The 12,149-nt window shown below is 36.1% G+C and overlaps 2 long non-coding RNA genes across 2 annotated transcripts; one reads left to right on the forward strand and one right to left on the reverse strand.

Annotated features, from left to right (window-relative positions):
• The first annotated feature begins 7,566 nt into the window (after window positions 1-7,566).
• On the forward strand, window positions 7,567-8,372 carry LOC132142963 (uncharacterized). Its single transcript, XR_009434134.1, has 2 exons — window positions 7,567-7,908; window positions 8,198-8,372. It is a non-coding gene; the product is annotated as an uncharacterized LOC132142963 (long non-coding RNA).
• A 1,333-nt stretch (window positions 8,373-9,705) lies between these two features.
• On the reverse strand, window positions 9,706-10,267 carry LOC132142964 (uncharacterized). Its single transcript, XR_009434135.1, has 2 exons — window positions 10,204-10,267; window positions 9,706-9,831 (listed from the first exon to the last, which is right to left on the reverse strand). It is a non-coding gene; the product is annotated as an uncharacterized LOC132142964 (long non-coding RNA).
• Window positions 10,268-12,149: the final 1,882 nt, after the last annotated feature.

A 12,149-nucleotide genomic window follows, 5' to 3' on the forward strand; every position in this document is an offset into this window, starting at 1 on the left:
TGTACGAGATGGGGAATGAGCTTCTGCTGCCACACAGAGATTGGGAAGACAAACACTAGAGCTTTGAGATAATAGAGAAGTTCAGAATGCAACAACATACAGTACTAGTACTGAAGTATTGCACAACGCATAATGTTTCATAATGTTCTTAAAGTAAAACATTTGCAGCATACTGAATTGTACAAGTGTTTTACTTTGGGGTGAATCTTACAAAACCTATCAAGAACAAGCTTGAAACATATTTCACACCAAAATCAAATGAAAAATAATCAGTGGTTTTCTTTAAAAAAATGTGTCCCTTAGTGTTATGCAATAAAAATATAGAATGAAATAATGCATCATTGTACTATTTATTGCACTGATTTAGTAAGTCAGTCTAATAAAAAAATGGTACGGTAAATAAAATGCATGCAATGTAAAATTTACTTTAAGATAATTGTTCCTCTCCCAATAAGTGCAATGCAAAAAAATATTTGTGGCTTTGTAGGTAATATGCTGTTTATTGCACTGCTTTTGAGGGTAAACCAAATGCACAGAGTACAAAAATTAATTTAAATTTCCTCTTTTAAATTAAATTTCCTCTCACAATAAAGTATTATGCAGTAAAAATATTGATAGATGAAAATGTATTTAAATGTAAGGCTTTATGTATAATATGCTGTTTATTACACTGCTTTTGCACACAAGGCAGAAAATTCAATAATTAATATTTTTCTTTAAGAAAAGCAGCCCCCCCCCCAATAAGCTTTATAGTCAATTATTACACTGTTTGTAAGGTTAAACGAAATGTAAAAAAAAATCAATTTTTTCTTTAAGAAAATTGATCTTTTCCAAAGCAGTATAATACAATAAAATACTGATAAATGAAAATGTTTTTAAATGTAATAATTTATGCATAATATGTTATTGCAGTGCCTTGCAGGGTAAACAAAAGGCACACCACATAAATAAAAAAGACTAAGAAAATTTATATAATGTTTATTTTTAATTTTTTTTGCCCATTTATTCCATCCCTGTTGGTTTCTATGAGTCTAGGCAGCTGGTATGCACTAAATGGATTCCACAGAAGGAGGACACATGAGTTTATCGCCCTAAATGCTTCTTCTGTATTCTCTCCAGTTTGTTGTGTGGGGGCGGTTGAACATCCTTTACCATGTAGGGCCTGATCTCATGATTTTGGCAGATGCATGCATGAAGAGATTATGTTGAAATTATTGGCTGTCCTGCATTGGGATGTTTTCTAAATCTCTCTTCTGCGGGGGTTTGTTTATGTGGACTATATGTGGTGTACGTGTGTTTTCATCATGTAATGGCCCTGCCAGACTCCAGCACTTGATCCCAGGATCAAATATCTCCGTGAATCAGACATGCACGCATGGTCCAAATAGGCTGCTCCCCTCAGAAGAACCAAAACATGTTTGTGATCCTTTACTGCTATGTGCCGTTAGTCATAGACACATCTGGTCCTTCTGAACTTGGAAACCACACAAGAAATCAGTTCTGCTTTAATCTAGAAGCTCCGAACTAGAAAAGCCTGTAAACACTGTAGAGTTTCAGAAGCTGTGTTTAGAAAAAGAAACCTGACTCAGAATGTTTCACGTTTATTTCCAAATATTGAAAATACTTAAGTTGTAAAAGTTTCATTTCTGTATCGAAAACTTAAGAGAGTGAATGTAATGAAAAACATGATCATGTCAAAATAACATCACTGCTCAAATGATTGTCTTACAAACATCATACACTTCTTCATCATCAAGTTCTTGAAGTACACATGAAATTCTCCACAGATCACAACGGTGATGCTTCTTTCTCACATTATTACATATTATTGATGGACACTTATAGGAATAGTTCACAAAAAATTTAAATGTGTTCACCCTCTGGCCGTACAAGATTAGAAGGTAAAGGTAAAGAGAGGGGCGGAGCTGTCAACTGATCACCAACTGGTGGTGTGTTGGATCCGATGGTGGGGGAGGAAGCTGGACAGACCTGTTGGACCCAAACGTATTGTGAGGGTCTGTTGGGAACGTTTGGCTGAGCCCCCTGTCAGAGAGATTTTCAACTCCCTCCTCCGGCAGAGCCTTGACCAGATTCCGACGGAAGCTGGAGATATTGAGTCCGAGTGGACCATGTTCTCCACCTCCATTGTCAATGCGGCCACTCCGAGCTGTGGCCGTAAGGTCTCTGGTGCCTGTCGAGGCGGCAATCCATGAACCCGGTGGTGGACACCAGAATTAAGGGATGCTGTCAAGCTGAAGAAGGAGTCCTACCAGGCCTGGCTGGATTGCAGGACTCCTGACACAGCTGATGGGTAAAGGCAGGCCAAGCGGGCTGCAGCTCGGGTGGTTGTGGAGGCAAAAATTTGGGTCTGGGAGGAGTTTGGTGAGGCCATGGAGAAAGACTATCAGTTGGCCTTGAAGAGATTCTGGCAAACCATACGGCGCCTCAGGAAGGGGAAGCAGTGCCCTGCCAACACTGTTTACAGTGGAGGTGGGCAACTGTTGACCTCAACTGGGAATATCGTTGGACGTTGGAAGGAATACTTCGAGGATCTCCTCAACCCCACCGACATGCCTTCCGTGGAGGAAGCAGAGGCTGAGGGCTAAGAGATGGACTTGTCCATCACCCAAGCTGAAGTCACCGAGGTAGTTAAGAAGCTTCTTGGTGGCAAGGCACCAGGGGTGGATGAGATCCGCCCTGAGTACCTCAAGTCCCTGGATGTTGTGGGGCTGTCTTGGCTGACACGCCTCTGCAGCATCGCGTGGCGGTCGGGGACAGTGGCTCTGGAGTGGCAGACCGGGGTGGTGGCCCCTCTTTTCAAGGGTGTGTTCCAACTATGTCTATAAAAAAAAAAGTCTATGTCAGGGTACTGGAGAGAATTCGGCCGATAGGAGAACCTTGGATTCAGGAGGAACAATTAGGTTTTCATCCCGGTCGTGGAACACTGGACCAGCTTTATACCCTCACCAGGGTGCTGGAGGGTTCATAGGAGTTTGCACAACCAATCCACATGTGTTTTGTGGATCTAGAGAAGGCATTAGACCGTGTCCCTCGTGGTCTCCTGTGGGGGGTGCTCCGGGAGTATGGTGTATGAGGCCCTCTGTTAAGGGCTGTCCAGTCCCTGTATGACCGGAGCAGGAGCTTGGTTCGCATTGCCGGGATGGATGGAGCGGGAGATTGACAGGTGAATAGGTGCAGCTTCTGCAGTGATCCGGTCAATGTACCTGTCTGTCGTGGTGAAGAAGGAGCAGGCCAAGCTCTCGATTTACCAGTCAATCTACGTTCCTACTCTCACCTATGGTCATGAGCTGTGGGTCATGACTGAAAGGATAAGATCCCGGATACAGGCGGCCGAAATGAGCTTTCTCCGCAGGGTGGCTGGGCGCTCGCTTAGAGATAAGGTGAGGAGCTCTGTCACTCGGGAGGAGCTCAGAGTAGAGCCACTGCTCCTCCACATTGAGAGGAGCCAGCTGAGGTGGCTCGGACATCTGTTCCGGATGCTTCTTGGTCGCCTTCCTGGGAAGGTGTTTTGGGCACATCCCACCGGGAGGAGGCCCCGGGGAAGACTGAGGACACGCTGGAGGGACTATGTCTCCCGGCTGGCCTTGGAACGCCTCGGTATCCCCCCGGAAGAGCTGGAGGAAGTGTCTAGGGAGAGGAAAGTCTGGGCATCTCTGCTTAGACTGCTGCCCCCTCGACCTGGCCCCGGATAAGCGGAAGAAGATGGATGGATGTTATTGTAGTTCTTGTAGTACTGTGATTTTTTATTTATTTCTTTATTTTGTCTGCCTTTACTTTTACTGGAGTTTAATGAAAAAAAAAACATATAATTTGAAGTATTCCTGATTGTGATTGGCTCTCACCCAGGAGGCTGGTTACTATGGTAACGAGGCCGGTTCCAGCGCCCAGCTCGATGATGCTCTTGTCCGTCAGGGGATACTCGTCTCGGTGAGTGTCGAGGAAATGACACAAAACCATGGCCTGCGAACAGAGAAGAGTTAGTGTTTGACCCGTGCTGCTGCTTCACAAATCGCTTAACGTTAGTTAATGCAGCAGTTTTGTAGTACGGATTTCTGCTGTCAGCAGACGGATAGCAACAGAAAGATGAATGTTGAAATTTCCCGTATTTTGGATGAGTAACCCGAGAAATTTCCCTTATTTTCAATGTTGACTTAAGCTATATAAATGAATATTCAGATGTTTTGGTCTCCGTGGTCGCGCCTCCAAGCAGGAAAGCGGTGGAAACTTAATCCATTCTCATTTTATTTTACCCATGGCGATTATATATTGCGCTGTTACACCCCACAAAAGTGAAGTGACATTCAGCCAAGTATGGTGACCCATACTCAGAATTTGTGCTCTGCATTTAACCCATCCGAAATGCACACACACAGAGCAGTGAACACACACACACTGTGAACACACACCCGGAGCAGTGGGCAGCCATTTATGCTGCGGCGCCCGGGGAGCAGTTGGGGGTTCGATGCCTTGCTCAAGGGCACCTAAGTCGTGGTATTGAGGGTGGAGAGAGAACTGTACATGCACTCCCCCCACCCACAATTCCTGCCGGCCCGGGACCCGAACTCACAACCTTTCGATTGGGAGTCCGACTCTCTAACCATTAGGCCACGACTTCAATACAGCAACGGTTTACCATGGTTGAAATAGATTTTTAATTAATCAAATTGAGACACACTGCTGAGAGGGAGTACGTCTAAACACTGCGCAGTAGTCCGAGTAGCAGTGAAGGAGGCCATCAACATGGCGGCCACGCCAAGTAATGACGTCACAATGCCCAAGCCCTAGAAATTACCACATCAAACATGACATGCTAACATGGATGCAGCTGAAGCCGCTGGGTTTGCTTCAGGGAATTTTTTTTAAGAAGCTTCCCAATGGAAACCATTTTGGAAACAGGAAACAGCCCCTGGTCTAATGCACCAGCTGGCTTTAGAAACCAGTTCTTAAAGACTTACTTTTAGTCATTATTTTATTTGGGTAGCACACATATTCTGAATGCCTTTGGCAGAATTCAAATGAGCCATTTTAATCTAGATTAATTCCAAGATTACAGTGAGATTAATCTAGATTAAAAAAATGAATCTATGCCCACCTCTAATATATATATATATATATATATATATATATATACTGTATATATATATATATATATATATATATATACTGTATATATATATACTGTATATATATTTAAATATATATTTTATGTGTACTCTGTATTATATATATACACACACATTCAGCATACATTTAAAAAATATTTACATGTGTATATACATTCATATATTTATATTATATTAATATACAAACAAGATATTTGTCTTAAATATATACATGAATATACATCATACATATACACAATACACACATATTAGATAAATAAAAACCACTAAATTTAAACAATGTTTTAATTAGATGATCAAATAAAAACTTCTTCCATGGGCTCATATTGAACTGGATCATGTTTTATTTGATGTGAGGATATCTTCTTTCCTACAAACACGTGCTGGTTAACAAAATGTACACGAGAGCCTTGAAGTTTGCATCTAAGATCGTCGAAGACAAAGCCAGCAAAGAAAACTGGAAGAACTGTATACAGGTAAGACTTTCTGAAAGATGTCTGCATTTATTTAATCAAAGATTCTATAAAATTATGAAATATTATTCTAATTTAAAACAACTGTTTTCTATGAGAATCTGTGTTAAAGTGTAATTTATTTCTGCGATGTGCAGCTGTATTTTCAGCATCATTCCTCCAGTGTCAAATTTTTCATTATGCATGTTATGAGGTACTATGTCATGATTATGCGACAGAAAGGCAAAATTATGAGATCTTAATGGCAAGAAAGTGTCAAAATTAAAAGATGAAAAGTCAAAGTTATGAGATAATTTGATAGAAGAATTGAAATAGAAGTTTTTTGCAACGTTATACATTGCTTATTGTCCTTTTTTATCAATTTAATGCATCCTTGATGAATAAAAGTATATTTCTTTCATCTTTTTTTTTTTTTTTTTTAGATATATAGGGGAACTTGTATAATAACTTGCATTATGTTGTTACTGGGCATTTGCACAGTGGACATTTTCCCCTCAACAACAATAACAGCAGAAAGGTTTTAGATGAACTTCTGAATACAGAAAACCTCAAGGCCATATGATGGACATCCAGCTCACGTTTCACACTAAAGTCAAGGAAAACTAACTTTACTTCTGCTTTTTCTTTTTTATGTTTGGGGGGTTAATTTAATTGTGATTGGTCCTTAAACAAGTCAAATGTATGCATGTTTTATAAAGACAAGGGTCACTTCATGTTAAAGGCTTTCAGTTGTGTGCCGTTCTGAAGAAAGTCTGAGCTTTTGTGTGATTTGTAAGTCCAAATTTTCTCTTGTTTTGAGCCTGGACTCAAATATTTCCTTCTGGATGTGTTGTCTGGGTGTGTAAGTGTATGAGATTGTCATGCTTTCTTTTAGCGTTTAAAAGCGTGCGCTCATCTTCTGTGTCTTAAGTGTTTCTTCAGCGGATCATCTCTCCATTTCCCTTCGTGCACTGCAAAAAATAATTTTCTTCCTTTAGTATTTCTGTCTTGTTTTCTTTCTGAAATTCTGTAATTAAGATGCATTGACTAAAGATAGATTGTCTTGTTTTCTATAAAAAAAAAAACAATCAAATTTTGTTAGTTTTTGCTTAAAAGAAGCAAAAATATCTGACAATGGGGTAATATATATATATATATTTATTAGTATTATTATTATTATTATTATATATATATATATATATATATATATATATATATTTTTTTTTTTTAACCCAATGGTTAAAATATTATATTAATGTATTAACATCCTAAACTTGTTTACTGTTTACTAATAATCGTCTGCTTATATATTAATAAACGGCACAAATATACAATAAACATTTCTAATGTAATATTTCAGATGCAATAACTATTAGACTTCACTGTCTTTCCCATACTCAAAAAGTGTTTTTTCTTTAAGGTTAGATAATAATGTCCATGTTTTGTTAATAATTCATTATTTATTGTATATTTGTACAAAGGTTTTCTATATAAAATCTCTCTTCTGTTGTGGTCTAAGGTGCACAATACTAAATTTCATGCATGGCTTAAATTTTTTTTTTTTTTTTGTGCAGACAATTCAAATTAGTTTTTTTTCAAAACCCATATTTGGATTTGAATCGGCCACATATGAAAGAAATCCTATTTAGTTTGAAATCTGATGAGGAGTTCCACAATGTAGGTATATGAAAAAAAATCATAATGACAATGTAAAGGTAGTTTTTTCCCAGAAAAGAGTAAAAACGGGTCAGGACCTGTATTTAAGTGTCATTAAACAATTTAGAAACTCGTTAGAGTTTGTTGCAAGTTAAAAAAGAAAAGTAGGCTACTGACCATCTATCTAAAACAGCACATGGCAGTCAAAATCTTGTAACATTAGAATAAAAAAAAATATTTAGTTTGTTAGAAAAGAAAAGAAGAAATGTTGACTTCTCTTACCTCGACCTAAACAAAAAAGTATCTGAAGCAAACGTTACTTGTCAAAATCTACGTGGTACTCTACCATTAGCTACGATTTTTACAAGTTAGAGTTTTGTCACGAAGTTAAACAAAATAAAAAGGTATTTTTCGGTCAGATAGTCTACATCCTCACCCCCAACACATCCCTAACACCAGAGGCCACAGAGATGGATTTAAATGGGTGTTAAAATAATTAAACAAAGTGATGTTTTTAATAAATCAACATAATTTCTTAATTGGCGAAAACATTCTAGCTGCTTTTAACATTAGACCAGCATTTTTTACTTTAAAATTAGGATACACATGTTTCCTTCTAAACAATCACCTCTAAGCCACAGGAAAAATGTTGTTTGGTTTGATTTATTTTATTATATTTAGCTATTCACACTTAATTTAGTAGTCTAATCACTTTTATTTTTGTCAATCTTCACTTCTAGCGTGCTTTATCAGTTAAAACATGTATGTGTATACAAATATCTAACTGGATTGAAAGTGGTAAAATCAAGACAGGATTTTCTTAACATAAGACTTGTTATCAGTTGAAATAGACGTACAATGTCTAAACTTTTACAACATTACACAAAACATATTACATATTTGGTCTCACGTCTGGGGTCGTGAGATTGCTGATGCCACCATCAGTGTACTGTATTTCAAAAGGTTGTAAAACATCTAAACCTGTTTCTAAGATCTCAACTCATTTGCAACTTAATTAGTTGTGAGGGATCTGGCATTGTGTACTTTGGTGGTGTGTGTCAGCTAAAGTTCAGTGAAAAACAGATCATGTTCAGTGATTAAAGGATCTCCATTGCATCTATTTGTAGCGTTTACCTGTGAGTGTGAACTTTGTCAAAGTTTAGCCAAAAGTTCAGCGACTGGTCAAAAGACGTGTGGTCAAACATCTGGAGAATTTACAAAGATAATATTTGTCTGAGAGAAACCAGGACGGTTTATTAATAATGTAGATCTGGTGAATGTGATTTCACAGATGTTCAGGATGAGATCAGATAGATCGGGTCGAGGGTGATCGTTTTTAACAAGGCGCTCGATGCTGCAGGAAGACGTGGTTTAATTTTTGTTTTTTTAGTTTATATGAGTTACATTTATTATTTTTATTCACACCTAGATTTTTCAAGCCTCAACACAAACATACACCGCAAAAGAAAACAAGTACACAAACACAAACATACAATCACAAACAAGCACACAAACATGCAAATAAACTAACTAGGGCACAAATGTACACGCAAAAACAAACAAACAATCACACACACACACACAGAAACACAGACATACATGCAACCACAGACATGTACACACAAACATATACAAACATGCATAATCACAAACATTCAGCAAAAACACGAGCACAAAGATATAGACTAACATACATTTAAATGCAAACATACACACAAACACTCACATATGAACAAAACAAACAAAACACACGCACAATAAAACAACCCATTCACTAAAACATTTCAACTTCTACAATGTTGCACACAAAACTTTTACAAATCAAAACTTTTAGCCTCACACTAGGTATCTCTACAAAGATGATGGAGAGCAGTGTGGTTAAAAAATTATGTAACTTTCATTTTGACAAATAAGTTTTGTACATTTTTTGATCTTTCAAACCTAAAACCATGGTGAGGATTAGAAGCAGGTAAATGACCCTCTGGTGAATGCAAGATGCTGACAGAGATTCTTCTTTATGAATTAGACTGAAAATTAGTTTGCAACAAAAGTGTTTCTTTGATACAAATGTCTCACAGAACTTTTACAACAGATTAGACTTTCTTTCTCACTTTACAAACGGTGTTGTTAACCATACTGTTTAAATGCAACTATAATGTTTAATTTTATTAAAATAATTTATAGATTCTTTATAGATTTATTTTACTAAGATTTGATCAAATAGTTGATAGAAAAATCGATAAGGCCATGACATAATTATCTTTCTGACACAGATGTGTTAAGATGTCAAGTATCTTTTTAAAATACTTTAAAAAGTAATCTTTTTTAGTTTTCATCTAGGATTCATATCCACACTCGAGTGTTTTTAGTAAGAGTCCTGGACAAATGAAAATACATGCTTGAAAGACTTTTCTCTTCAAGATATTTTTTAATGACAGACTTAAAGCTTTAGGTTGATTACAACAATTGAGTTTATGCATTTCTCTTGAATATACAGTAACCAGAGAATACATGAAGCAGATTAAATACATAACCTCATAAATGCATTGTGGTACTATCATGTTAATCAATAAAAAAGACTTACCGTATTTTTCGGACTATAAGTCGCACCTGAGTATAAGTCGCATCAGTCCAAAAATATACGTCACGATGAGGAAAAAAAACATATATAAGTCGCACTGGACTATAAGTCGCATTTATTTAGAACCAAGAACCAAGAGAAAACATTACCGTCTCCAGCCGCAAGAGGGCGCCCTATGTCTTCAGTGTAGACTACAGGAGCACTGAGCAGCATAGAGCGCCCTCTCCTGGCTCTAGACGGTAATGTTTTCTCTTGGTTTATTTCTCTTGGTTCATGTCAAATTAATTTTGATAAATAAGTCGCACCCGACTATAAGTCGCAGGACCAGCCAAACTATGAAAAAAAGTGTGACTTATAGTCCGGAAAATACAGTAATTTATATACCATATCTTAATTTCTGTTCAAAACACAATAAACATTATGACTTTTTAAATAATAGAAAAAAACCCATAGTGTTATGTTTCTTAGTTAGAATGCTTAGTTTGTTGTAAAATCACATCTTTAAGCTAAAACATTTTCCTTCCAAACACTCTCAAGCACCCAAGCAGCTTTCACAGACACTGTGAAACATTTACAAACATTTAGCTGAGAGAGACCCTGATGGAATTATTTTACATTTAACAGTATAGGATGGTTTCTATGGAAGTGTAATAGGTTATAGATTACATGTTACCCTTTTTAAAATCTAAAAAGTAGCATAACAATTTCAATTACTTTAAAAAAGAAAATATAACTGATTACATTTGATTTAAATTTTTACATTTTAATCACTTTTTATGTTAACATTACAGTAGGACTCAACAACTAATGACGGTCAGACTTTCAACATCCTTCATCACTTTAATTAGGATTGTAATAATTTCATTTTAAAGCACAACCACCACAAAATCAGACTTGCTTTGAGATTAATTATACATTTTAAACCACAAAAAGATAATTTAATAGCTATGATACTGCTTTTGAAATCAAGACAGGAAACTCTGGCATCTAACAACGGCTTGGTAAAACAGTTAAACTTTAACTAAATAAATATACATCACCCAAATAGAAAATAAAACCCTTATCAGATAAGCATGTGTCCTAAACTCCTGAAACATCTGTGTCTCATATTTTAGAGCAGTCAATGCAGTTGAAATATATCAGTTAAATCTGTGTTTTTATGTTTGTGTTTGTTGTTTATGTTTGTACAGTATGTTTGTGTTTGTTTATGTTTGTTTGTACAGTATGTTTGTGTTTGTTGTTTATGTTTGTTTGTACAGTATGTTTGTGTTTGTTGTTTGTTTGTACAGTATGTTTGTGTTTGTTGTTTATGTTTGTACAGTATGTTTGTGTTTGTTGTTTATGTTTGTACAGTATGTTTGTGTTTGTTGTTTATGTTTGTACAGTATGTTTGTGTTTGTTGTTTATGTTTGTACAGTATGTTTGTGTTTGTTGTTTATGTTTGTACAGTATGTTTGTGTTTGTTGTTTGTTTGTTTGTACAGTATGTTTGTGTTTGTTGTTTATGTTTGTGCAGTATGTTTGTGTTTGTTGTTTGTTTGTACAGTATGTTTGTGTTTGTTGTTTATGTTTGTACAGTATGTTTGTGTTTGTTGTTTATGTTTGTACAGTATGTTTGTGTTTGTTGTTTATGTTTGTACAGTATGTTTGTGTTTGTTGTTTATGTTTGTACAGTATGTTTGTGTTTGTTGTTTATGTTTGTACAGTATGTTTGTGTTTGTTGTTTGTTTGTTTGTACAGTATGTTTGTGTTTGTTGTTTATGTTTGTGCAGTATGTTTGTGTTTGTTGTTTGTTTGTTTGTACAGTATGTTTGTGTTTGTTGTTTATGTTTGTTTGTATAGTATGTTTGTGTTTGTTGTTTATGTTTGTACAGTATGTTTGTGTTTGTTGTTTATGTTTGTACAGTATGTTTGTGTTTGTTGTTTATGTTTGTACAGTATGTTTGTGTTTGTTGTTTGTTTGTTTGTACAGTATGTTTGTGCAGTATGTTTGTGTTGTTTGTTTGTTTGTACAGTATGTTTGTGTTTGTTGTTTATGTTTGTTTGTATAGTATGTTTGTGTTTGTTGTTTATGTTTGTACAGTATGTTTGTGTTTGTTGTTTATGTTTGTTTGTAGAGTATGTTTGCCTTTGTTTGCATGTATGTTTGTTTTCTTTGGTTATGTTTGTTTGTGTGTGTTTGTTTGTTGTTTACAATTGTATGTTTGTTTGTATAGTATGTTTGTGTATGTATCTTTGTGTTTGTTGTTATGTTTGTTTGTACAGTATTTTTTTTATTTGTACAATATGGTTGCCTTTTTTTGCATGTATGTTTACG

This window comes from Carassius carassius, chromosome 7 (assembly GCF_963082965.1).
Source record: "Carassius carassius chromosome 7, fCarCar2.1, whole genome shotgun sequence".
In the NCBI taxonomy this organism is placed as follows: Eukaryota; Metazoa; Chordata; class Actinopteri; order Cypriniformes; family Cyprinidae; genus Carassius; species Carassius carassius.